The following is a 12,952-nucleotide window of genomic DNA, read 5'->3' as shown; positions in this document are numbered from 1 at the left end:
CAAAGTCGAATTAATGAAATGGTGGAAGAAGCTAAGGTTAATTGATTTAGCTTTTGAAACTGATCAAATTCAGCCTTCAATTGGATAAGTCAACTCTCAGCAACGATAATGAACTACTGCTGACCTCTGTTTGATTTATACAAGGCAATTGCTAAGAAATTCTCTACGCATGCACCTTAATTACAGACACACTGTACAAAACTGTTCGTGATTTTTTCGAAGATAAGAAATTCCGATCACTATCGTGGCTTTACAGCATTTTTGAAAGAGGCTGTGCCAAATATTTTATCAGTATGTTGTGTGATTCACAGAAAACATCCTGTGGCTAAAAATCTTACCCAACAATTGGATGAACAGTTAAAAGCACACATGCTCAATTTGCGCTTTTTCAAATAGCTATGCGTGGAGAATGACAAAGAGTTCAACGGGTTACTGCTCCACCCAGGGATACGATGGCTCTCTAAAGGGAACCATCTTAATCGATTATTTGCACTATTCAACTCCGTTGTCGAGTTTTTACAATCAACCAATTCTCCAATCGCCGACCAGCTCAACAAAATCAAAGACAAAGTAACAGTACCTGCAGCTTCACTGCAGATCTCTCTATTAACAGGTGCTCCCTCTGCCGAAGAGACTTCACTAAATATGCAAATCTCAAAGACATTGCAGAGCATATCTATGATGTCAACATTCGGATCTTCACAGATCACATCGAAAAAGTTGAAGTTGATATGAGAAATCGCTTCCAGGACCTCCTTAATCTCGATGTGCCAGCATGGATCCTGAGTCCATATGAAATTGATATTAACAATTTACCTGGATCCACCACCAAAGGTGAGTGCTTGAACTGCAAAATGCTTTCGAGTTAAAGCCCTGTTCAAGCAGGAAAAGTATCAAGATTTCTGGGTGAGAGCAGCAATTTGTCGCAAACTTCCTGCACTTTGGAAAGAGGCTAACTTGTTTTTCATCACTGTCCTGACGTCATAACTGATGGAGAGGGATTTCAGCATTGTAACACATTCTTTCAAAGTCCCGAAATCGTCTCAACATTGTATATAGAGGCCTTCCCTAAGCTTCTTGAGGTATCATCTCTTTCAATTAGTATTTTTCACCACAGATGTTTTGTCAGGCGTTTATTTATTCAATTTGTCAATATAGCAGCATTTTAAAAACTCTAGGTCAAAACTTGATAGATAAGTGAAACTTTAAAATTTCCTGAGATGACTATTGTTTTGGTTCTTCGCCGCCATTTTGTTGTTGAAGTATTGAAAAGTAGGGCAAAGCAGTTCTAGGTTGTTTTTTTTTTTCTATTAGGGATAGCTCGAGGTCGGATTTTTTTTAGTTATAGGTCTTAGTAAAGGTCCTAGGTTGTTTGTATTTCCTGTTATTATTAGTATAGGGTTAATTAAAGGTACTAGATTCGGTATGGGTACTTTCGTAAAAATGTGGCCCCTGCCAAGCCGATGTTTTGTTAGCCAGAAGTTTTATGTTGCTCAAGATAAATAGCAGCCAATTTTTTTATGTTGTCAAAAAAAGAATTGCGATGAGTCTCAGCAAAAATGATGCATAGCTGCCAACTTTTCAAAATGCAAAAACGTATTATTATATGCGGTGCGGCGCGGACGCCCAAATCATGTCTTAAAATGGCATATTTATTAATGTACTTAAGTACTAGAATGGTCAGAACTGTAATACTAAGAGAAGCTTACCTTTATCATCATACTGGGTAGGCATAAGTGATGGGAAGGTGGTGACAGAAGCAGATTACTGAGGCTTGGGCTTAACAGCCTCCTTTGTGGCTGTCTTTGCCCTCTTCAGGAACTCTGAGCTGAACTCACTGTCATAGCATGGAGTGCTATTAGACTTGACAATGAGAAGTCCTGAAAGCATGTCTGTGCTCAGCCTGCCCTGAAGTCAGTCTTATTTTTCCTAACTTGACTGAAAATTCTCTCACACTCACAATTGCTGTGTGGGATTGTGAGAAGGCCAAGCATGAAATATGACAGCTTTTTAAACTTCTTTTTCCCAAAAGAGTCTACAATCTTTGCCATTGTAAACCACTGCTCATCTGAGGACTGCACCAGGAAGTCTGAAGGAAAGTCCTCTACAGAATGAGCATTGAATTCAGACTCCAGTGAGTCAATGGCTGCATTGAAACTTTCACCCTCTTCTGCCAGAAGTAGCACCTTGAATTTCTTGACAAAAATTTTTCTCCCAAGATAATTTTTATCAGATTTTCTTCTTCTTTTTTTTTTTTTCTGGATTTTTTTTCTTTTTCTGGATTGGCCAAATCGTACTAAGTACGATTTTATCGTACTGGTTGGCAGCTATGTGATGGGATATAATATTGCATTGCGATGTGCACATATTTGCAGGTCTGATAACCCAAATTGTTATGGGCTCATTGTTGTAATGGAAATACTCTCAAACTAACACAAAGTATTATCCATTACACAACAATGTTAAATCAAGCCCATACTTGCTTACCAGGCCTGCTAATATGTAGATGCCGGTACATTGCCATCACACAGAATGTTGAGAAAAATTAGCATAGAGGGGTATAGCATGGAATTTGAATAACTACATTATATTTTCTAGAATATCATATAACTATTTAAGCAATGTACCCTTGACATTGGATGAACCCATATTTCGGAAGATCCCAAGTGTCATAGTTTTGACACCTGTCAATAATAGTGAAAATATGACTCGGGATCAACCTACCCCTACCCTCTTCCCGATTACATGTTTTTGAAAATTCAAAAAATTCCCTGTCTCAGAAATAAATAAATAAAAATTCTACAACAAAAACAATGTGGCAACCTAGTTGCTAGTCAAAGCGGCACTGTTCAAGGGTTGATGTCCCCGACGAGAGGATGACCATCTTTTTTATTTCGAAGTGGTTATTTGTACTACCACTACAAATAGCGAAAACTACCGCTTTTCACTATTTGTACTCCCAGAACTCTTATGTGTTTAAAGTTGCAAACCACCGCTCCTTTACCTCTTTGTAGCTACCTACTCCCAGCACTCTTATGCGTTTAAAGTTGCATTTGTGAGCTTTCAAGGACCAGCCGACCAGCCTCCACGTTTCGCGGTCTTTCTTTGAGAAATGTGAAGCAAAAAAAAAATGGCCCTCTCGGTAAACGAGACATTCTCATCTTTTCTCCAATTTGAAAACATTCGAAAATGAGAATAATGTACTTTTTATTAAAAAGTCAACAAAGAAGGTAAGTAAACTAGATACGACAATTTTTTTCCTTAATTAAGTGGCAACTCATTTCTCGTCATTCTCACTCTATCTCTATCAACTAAGAAGAGTACACCACCTCAAACATTTGTCAGTTCATATCTTTGCTTTTATGAGGTCTATTTTCATTTTGAAAAGTTCAAAGTGAACAACTAAATGACGCCGATTCAGTGGTGTATTTGGTCTATCTTCATGTGAATAAATATTTTATTATTGACTTTTCCAAAATTCCAATAGGTCATTCATTTGTATGATACTCTATGTCGTGATCTATTTCTCCTTGATTTCAGCTGTCTCAGCTCTAAACTATACTTTTCTTTCTCAATAAATAATTCATTTTCTGTTTGCAATGTATTACAGAGATGTTGATTTACCACATGTAAAAATTTCAAAGTTGTATCTGAAGCTGTTTCTGAATTATACGTGATTATCCATTGGGATGCTGTGCTTTGGTCACATTTTTTCCTATTACTAATTAAGCTATCTATATATAGAGATTTTCCACCACATAAACGGTCATAACTTTTTAACCAGTTGAGACAGAGCGATAATTTTTCACTCTAATTAATGTTTCACTCCCCTTTATTTTTCTACGCTAAATTAATACCCATAGCCACTATTTTGAAAAATTCTTGCAAGTGCCTACTAAGAGGGTTGAACTTGAACCTGAACATGCTCCTTCTTCTTCTTCTTCTTCTACTAATAACTACAACTAGATAGGTACTACGCCTCTCCTGAATGATCGGAACCGTTTAAGAAACTAAATTACGGGTTCCACCGGCGCAGCTCTCTAGACTTCCAGTCCCACAGTGCCCAGTATGGGCGGGAGACCTTACCCCCGATGTTCCTCGAGCCTCGAGGTAGTTTCACTTTATAGTTGTTTTAGCTTTTGAACTGTGGATCTTTTGTCAAACGTTTTATTTTAATTTTTCAAATTTAGTAGCACTTTAAAGGTCTGCGTTAGGTATCGCTCTGCTGTACTGTAATTGTAAGAGCGTAAGAATAACATGATAAAAGTACTGTAAAAGTATGCTGATGAAAATGATATTGACAATGAAATTATAATAAAAGAAGAACAATAGAACTTATAAACAAATCAATAAAGAAGCTTTTAAAAAAATGAAATTTAAAAGAAGAAAAAACTGCCTCAAGAAGTGAAAAAAATTGTCCCTGTTGTTGAGATGTGAAGTGGACATAATCGTGTCTGTTAAGAATTAGAAGAAATGAAAGATGCCACTTTTTATTTTAAATGTAGATTGCACATTAGCAGAACACTAAAAAAAAAAAGTAAAGAAAGAAAATCCAATGTGGCAACTTGGTTGCTAGTGAAAAAAGTAAAATTACTCCGCTCAGCATTGCTGCTGGTGTGATGTCTAGTGTTAGTTAGGTGTCACTATATTAGAGTGATATCTTGTTACTTCATATTTTCATTTTAAAACCTGTAGAACAACTTGATTGATTTGTAAATTTCCTTATATGACCATTGTTTTAGTTTTCCGCAGCCATTATAATTCAATTTGAAATATTGAAAGGTACTGGAGAGGAGTCTTAGCGGGGGGTTTTTTTGTCTTGTTAGTTTTAGTTATAGGTCATAGTGCAGGTCCAAGTGTTGGAAATGTACAAGGTTTTATTTTTTATTTTAAGGTTAGTTGAAGGAATACTTTCCTTAGCTCAAGGAACGTGCAGAAGACCTCCCCTATTTACTACTTACTACTACTACCCAAGTACTAGTGCTAGACTACTTCTTCCGCCACCTCACTCCTAAACGGACTGACACCACAGGCAACTGATATTATTCTCTCTCTCTCTCTCTCTCTCTCTCTCTGAGTGTGTATCTGTCTGTCTATTTCTGCCCATCTCCCTCTTTTTACTAATTAGTTTGTAGGTCTTTGGCAAATTCTCAAGAACAGCCAAGATATATGCGGCTGTGTGGCACTCACTTCCGGATTGGAAGGTCCTGGGGTCGAGCCTCGTCAAGGACTCACGTTCTCTCACTGTACTCATGTGTATGATTTCCTATCCGCTAAGAGCGTTGTCTGTCAGAAGAAAAACATCGCCTAACGTTCTACTTGTTACGTGTTGCTGCTAGTCATGGATCCTTAGTAAAGTGCTTTGAGCATGTTTGGTGGATATTGCGGCTTATGAAAGCTCAATTCTTTTTTTAATATTTATATATATATATATATAAAAAAGATGCAGGATGATGACGGGCATGCGCTACTTTATGATGTAGTATAAACCATTCCTAATATATGATTTTGCTAAATAGGCCTACACTCAAATTTTACGAGTGTATCTGGTGGCAAATATTAGACACTCGTTGCCACTGTGATTTTGATGAAACTTGGCTTATACACAGATACATGAATTTTCCTAATACGGCTTCAAACATGGGATCTGAACTTCAATTTATAATGAAGTAATTTTTCGACAGCTTGATTGAATGTGACAAGATCCTTTTACTTAATACAATTCAATTTAGTGTGGTCTGTAGTTGTTTGCCTAATATTAGAATGCACAGAATTTGAATTTTTATTGACTTTAAATATTGAAAACAACATGCCTTTGGCTTTCCATTTGTGCCATTCCATTCAGCTTTTGACCTAGTCCCTAATTTGAGTACCACGTCACAAATTTAAGTTCTTCGAGAAAACTCTCGACTTACTTTCTTATTCTTCTAACGTACTGAACTGTAACACCTTTGTCTCAGTTGGAGAAAATATTGCAATTTTTAAACTTAATATTTAGGTATTTATGTTATGATCTTTTATATTATTCCGTGTTTTTCAGCTTCCATCATATCACCCTGAGGAAAGTTGGCTAATTTATGACTTTTGTGTCTATGAATGCAAGCAGGGCAAAAAGCAATTGACTTCAAGCGAAGGAGTTCGCCCTAACCAGAGGTAGGAGGTTGTTTTTGGACGGGGGCAGGAGGTGTTTTTTTACTTTTACATATTTTTAAAAAAATGAAAATATTATATGCACAAGGTTATAATATTTCAGAATAACTCGGAAGTAAATTATCACCATCAGCTTTTCTATCTTGATTGCCAAGACAATTTTAATAAAGCAATCAAACTGATTCTGAATTTTAAAACATCCAGAGGAAGAGGCAATGTGTGCCTATCTGCAGCTCATTTACAGTCTTCAGTGGGCGGGCTGCACGATGTAATGCAGCAAGACAATAGTTCAACTATTACCAGAACAGTTTTAAAAAGTGAAAGACTTGATTTGTTCAAAAAATCTGATTGCGCTGGATTAGTATTATTATTGAATGTCTTATTAAGATTTATTTTCAATTGCTCTATAATCTGCATGTTGAAATCCTTCACAATTGAGTTATGCAAGTGACAACGCTATTAATATTTTATCATACTATGTTGTGGATAATTTTATTATTTTGTAATAAAAAGTTTTTCTTACCATGCAGGACTCTGAAATTAATACTGGCTTCTGAGGGTTACAGGGGCTAATCACCCATGCGATAAATTGGTAAGACTCATTCATTTTATACTTATTTTCCATCGACATTTTGTCCCTACAGTTTTTCGCTGCCGAAAATTTTACACTTGACAACAATTAATCGCAAATTCTATTTTAGTCGCAATTAGACTCAATTTTTTGTATAAATATGTATTATTTTTTCTTTTCTTGTTACTTTATATTTTCAGTACTTAATTGTCCCTCCCCCCTCCCACTATTGAGTGTAATCCATGTTGCTCCCTGTCTTTGTTATGGATTAAGATTGCTCATTTTTTTCCTGGTTCTTGCGGGGGTCTTTAGTTGGGATGCAGACAGTCAAATACAGTACCTTTCTTCTTGAGATGATTTTTTATACTGTAAATCATCTCTCTGTTATTAGGTATGGCAAACCCTCATATCGAGTCATGGCTTTATTGGCAAACCGAGAATTTTAACTCAAATCGTCTCTCTCTTTTTCTCATTTTCAGTCCGTCAAATAAAACGTTTTTGGTATCAAATTAAATCTCAAATCTTCATCTTTAAAAAAACGTTCATGCTTTTTTCATATGATTTGCCGTTATTTCATGGCTTTGAGTTGAAGAAGAGGAGTAAACTTCGATTTTGGAACCGGCGCTCCGCTACTCGATCACCGTAACTGACGGTTGTCTTTTCTCTCCGCTCGGCTGGTCGCGTCAGCGCTATTAATAGTAACGTCAATGGCTGCATCCGAAAGAAAATTGAACAAGCTTTCATTCGATACCAGATTCGCATTTTTATGATTTTTTTCAAAGGTTGAAGTTTCAAGTTAAAAACTTTAAATTGATAAAAAAATTGAGAAAAATTTGAAAATTTGGACGATTCTGGTATCAAAAGAAAGTTTAAAATCTCAGCTTTAAAATGATGGATACGAAAGCAAGATTAATAGCTTTGCGTTCACCAGCCAACTGAAAACGAAACTACAACTACAACATTTGCCGTATTCACTTCACTCATATGCCGGCTCAGGCAAGGGGCACAATCGCTGATATTTCGTAACTTTGCGTTGAAATTGACAATTTTGGCTTTGTCAGCTACTTTAGGGGCAAATTATTTCTATTTTACTTAGAGTTGAGCTCAGAAAAAAAATACACATATTGTTTATAAAAAGATATGTATTGTTAGAAAGTTACAGAGGTCTGGTTTGAATATTTATGAAAATACGGCATTTTGAAAACGGACAAAAGGTTGCTTTCAAAGAAGGACAAATTTTGGCGATTTTCTACAAATTTCGAAATAACATATCTTTTTTAATTTTTAACCAATTTTAATAATTTTTATACCATTTTAATCAGGAAAAAAAGTTCTACCTGTTGAATGCAACTTAAAGACAACAATTATATAATCTAAATTTGGGTTTTCCGTACCTACTGTTATGTACTGTTATAGTTATAGGTTTTGAATATTATTGCATTATGTAAATGTTTTAGCAGGATCCTTTGCTTGTGTCTCGGTGAGACTTTGAGGTAATGTCAAAATTGGTACATCTTTGAGGTGCTCGTGAAATCTACTGTTCCCTATTGAATCAGTCACCATATCATCATCCTTTTTATAATGTTGTAAGCGCTATTAAGTCCTGTAAGACAATATAAGCAGATCTAGGTGGTGGTATTTTTTTGGGTCTTTTTTTTTTTGTCTTTGTTTATTTTTTGTTCCAGATAAGGAATTTTAAGATTTGATGGTTGTCCATAGACTTTTAAAAATAAAATTTGACTTTGACTATGAGTACGGTGCAGTTATAAGTGCTTGATTTCTGAGGACTAATTATAAATGGTGACCACTCTATTGCGTTTTTGTATGCCATGAAAATGTTACAAAGACAATGAAGCGACATTTTTTGGGAATTCTGCAGTCATTCATTTAACCCTTGAATTTGATGAGCGCCTGTTGCATTTTAGTTCATTCAAGTATTTTAGAGTGACAAACACAACTCGTGCATTATGGGTTTATATTTATATGCAGATTTTTGTCTTTAAATTGTCAATAAAAAATAAAATGCTTTTTTTTTGTTTTGTTAGCTGGCAGGTCTGAATTGAATGCTATTGCATACAATTTTGTACTTTTAATCTTTTTTCTTTTTACATTTAGCCATCCTCACTTTATCCGGAGAATCGCCTGCCCCTCGTGAATGAGACAGTGAAGGCTATGGCTAAAACAAAGGTGTCCACAACCCAACTTAGGCAATACATTCAATCAAGCCAAGGATAAAATGTATTGCCTAAAGATGTCGAAGATTTGCAGCGGAGATTGTTCAAGACTGATATTGACAGGACGGACGGTGAGACGGTACAGGAATTACTGAGAGAGATAGAGGAGGAAGGAGGTGTAACAAAGTTCAGTGTGAATGAGGATGGTGGTTTTGAGTATTTGTTTTAAGTAACGGGAAGAATGAGGCGTGATTTGAGTGTTTTTTGTGATGTGTTTGTTATGGATGTAACATACAAAGTAAATCGATATTTGTATCCACTTGTGAATATTATGTGCATAGATGATGAGGGTCATGGCGGGCGAAATCCATGACCAACCTGAAACTGACATTGTACAGTAGAACATGAAAGTAACGTACTCGGAAATAGCGAGTAAAATCTAAATCCCCGTTTTTTTCCCTTATTTGAGTCAATAAAATTAGCATGAAAGTAGCGAGTATGAAAAAGAGGTCAACTCGGAAATAACGAGCATTTCCTGCCCCAGCCTAGGACTGCGAACGAAGTAAAGCAAAACAAGAGACAATGGCAATTTAAATCTTTTTAGCCTAGCCTCTTTTCTTTTCTTATTTTTCGTTACGAGTAATATTACATAGTAGCCTAGTCTGTAGTAGTACATAATAGGCGAAACAAATTTGGGTGGGGGTTGGGTTTTGTCTGCGTGTGTGTGTATTGGGGGTGGGGGTAAATTATTCACCTAATGTGGTGCCACGCGACGCGCGAGGTAAGCACATGTCAACATGCCTCACTTCGCAGCATCGGTCAGCGAGTAGCATCGTTAACGAACGACACGATCAGCGAGAGAGGGGAGTGTGGAACCATTATTTCAATGGGTCAGTGATTGAGTGATGCGCTTGCTTACCTCATCAAACATGCCGAGTGCATACAAACACTCGCGCGCACACGCACACACACACACTTCTATGTTCTTGTTTTTTCTAGTCATGATTTTACTTGAAAATAAAAACAAAAAAACAACAAAAAAAACAAGCATTCTGCCACTTCTGTGAAGAAATTGAAATAGGGGCGACGGCTTTTACTCGAATTACACACTGAGGGGAATAACCAGCAATATTATAACCTTTCCTGGCAACTCGGGAATAGCGAGAACTCGGAAATAGCGAGTAATCAGGAGTGGACCCGTCGAACTCGCTATTTCCGAGTTCTACTGTACCAGTATGACGTGTGACAAATACACAGGAAGGACTGTATCGAATTGTATCTTCAGTGACAAACAGGATCAATAGCTTGTTTCAAGTTATGGTAGAACATCAGTTTCTGCAAAGAATCTCCCAGTTGGAACAATTTTTGACTCTTGTCTCTGAAGATAAAGACTTTGACATTGTCGACATGACTGACTTAATACAGACAAATCCCATTCTAACCCTCTTTCTGACTTTTCAGAGACACCAGACATTGTAAATGCACGTACTGACCAGAGACCACAGACATTATAAATACACACTCTGCCCAGACAGAGACCACAGAAGTTATGGACACACAGACTGACCAGACAGAGACCGCAGACGTTATGGACACACAAACTGACCAGACAGAGAGACCACAGACGTTATGGACGCACAGACTGACCAGACAGGGACTCCAGATAACAGAGACATGCGACCATAAAGATGCCCTTGACACAACAGAGACAGTTAGACTGCGAAATTTTTCAAATGTGACTCTACACAGGAAATTTCATACAGAATTCCCTTAATACCTTTACTCATTGTCCATTCGTAAAATTTATTTTCATGTAATAAACCACCAAAAAAGTAAATTTTTAACGTGGGTGGGGGCTGTCACGTTACTGTAGAACGAGCTTAAGTCTCAATGGGATATTAGCTTTAGGCAACCACAAGTTGGTATTTTTCAAACCTGTTGCTATGCTATCTTGTAATGACAACGTCTCTCAGTCGCCAAACGTCACTAGCTATCCTTCACATAATGCAGGGTTGATTGTGTGAAGTACGTTTGGGGCCGGAAGATAGCAAGGCATAGTGCAGGCTACTGTACTGTGTCAGTCCGTGAACGGGTGACCAATTCATAGTACAGAGAAGGCAAATCTGTTCCTATATGTCCCAATGAAAATATAACACAGAGAAGGCCGAAACTGTGTTATACAGGTCGGTACAGAATAAAACAAATATAACACAGGAGACCAAACACTGTGTTGTAGAATATCAAAATTTCAAAGGTGGTCGGTCAGTGACGAAATAAAAAGGGACATTATAAGTCGTAATATCACATCCCAATAAAAGAGTGTGATAGTAAAAAGGTGCCCGTTAACAATTGAGTCTGTCAAGTCTCTATCCAGATTCAAAAGGATAGTGCAAAGTCCTGTATGTAAAACAAATTTGAGAAGCATGGTTGTTCTCAATACTTGTTGGGTCGTGATCGGTATAGAGTGAAGTAGTGTTCATGATACACATCAGAGCAATGCTGTGTCAAGATTACAGAGGAGCAAGAAGACAAGATTTGTTTGTGTGTCTTTATATGTTACGGAATAGGTACATTTTGGTTGTCAAAACTTTCATTTTTATTTTGACATTTTCTTGATCTTTTAAAATAAAATTATAATTTAATTTAATCAACAGACTTGTTTAATAATTTAAAGATATACTTTTGTGGGGACCTTTTGTAAAATCATTAGTCCGATTGTAGTTGTAAATCTCTTTATATTCTAATGTCATAAAATCAGTGACACCACTGAATTCCTACCAGCGCTTTTACTCACTGAGTCCCTACCACCAGCGCTATTACTCACCCAGTCCCTACCACCTGGGCGGGGTTCCTGACCTCCCATAGTGGGCAGGGGGGTTCATACTGTGTCTTCTATCCCCTTATATCTGTTTTCCAACATGCTTTCTGTCTTTGTCTTGGAATGAGATTACTTGGTTTTGTCCTGGTCCTGGCTGAGAGGGAAGCAGTCGAATGTATAGTTAGTTTTGGGAGATGATATTTTTTTCATTGGAAATCATCTCTCTGTTATGTACTGTATTATGTTTTATTTACATATTATATTTGATTTGTTAACATTTGAGTGTATTCCTCTTAGTCGGGACCTGTGCTTGTGTCTGGATGAGACTTTTAGATGATCTTAAACTAAGTACTTTGATGGTGTGCTCTTGGTATCTACATCTGTTTCCCATTTGAACAAATTCCCCTTTGTCTTACCTTTTCTTGGGTGCTTTAATTGAATTCTATAACTTTTTACTATCCCATTTCTTCCTTTTTACTGGCGCTGATATGACCTTGATGTGTTGCAAGCGCCGTAAAACCCTCAAAAACAAACAAACAAACAGTCCCTACCAGCAGCGCTTTTACTCATTGAGTCATAGAGCTTTTACTCACTGAGTCCCTACCACCAGTGCTTTTACTCTTCCGAGTCCCTACCACCAGCGCTTTTACTCACTGTCACTGTCCCTACCACCAGTGCTATTACCGAGTTATAGAGCTTTTACTCACTGAGTCCCTACCACCAGTGCTATAACTCACCGAGTCCCTACCACCAGCGCTTTTACTCGAGTCATAGAGCTTTTACTCACCGAGTCCCTACCACCAGCGCTATAACTCACCAAGTCCCTACCACCAGCGCTTTTACTCATTGAGTCATAGAGCTTTTACTCACCGAGTCCCTACCACCAGCGCTATAACTCACCGAGTCCCTACCCAACGCTTTTACTCTTCGAGTCCCTACCACTACCACCAGCGCTTTTACTCACCGAGTCCCTACCACCAGCGCTATAACTCACCGAGTCCCTACCCAGCGCTTTTACTCTTCGAGTCCCTTCCACCAGCGCTTTTACTCACTGAGTCCCTACCACCAGTGCTTTTACTCTTCCGAGTCCCTACCACCAGCGCTTTTACTCACTGTCACTGTCCCTACCACCAGTGCTATTACCGAGTTTAGAGCTTTTACTCACTGAGTCCCTACCACCAGTGCTATAACTCACCGAGTCCCTACCACCAGCGCTTTTACTCACTGACACTGTCCCTA

The 12,952-nt window shown here is 37.6% G+C and overlaps 1 protein-coding gene and 1 long non-coding RNA gene across 2 annotated transcripts in view; one reads left to right on the top strand and one right to left on the bottom strand.

Annotated features, from left to right (window-relative positions):
* Window positions 1-12,952, top strand: part of LOC144977216 (inactive serine protease PAMR1-like) — a 114,328-nt gene that overhangs the window by 20,614 nt on the left and 80,762 nt on the right. The gene's annotated exons all lie outside the window — the stretch shown is intronic.
* The window catches only part of LOC144977220 (uncharacterized), a 47,953-nt gene that overhangs the window by 8,264 nt on the left and 26,737 nt on the right, over window positions 1-12,952 (bottom strand). The gene's annotated exons all lie outside the window — the stretch shown is intronic.

The sequence above is a fragment of the Berghia stephanieae genome, chromosome 7 (assembly GCF_034508935.2).
Source record: "Berghia stephanieae isolate SIO BIC M18660-M18661 chromosome 7, UCSD_Bste_1.3, whole genome shotgun sequence".
Taxonomy (NCBI): Eukaryota; Metazoa; Mollusca; class Gastropoda; order Nudibranchia; family Aeolidiidae; genus Berghia; species Berghia stephanieae.
Note: the sequence above shows the minus strand (reverse complement) of the source record. Positions and strands in the feature narration are given on the sequence as shown.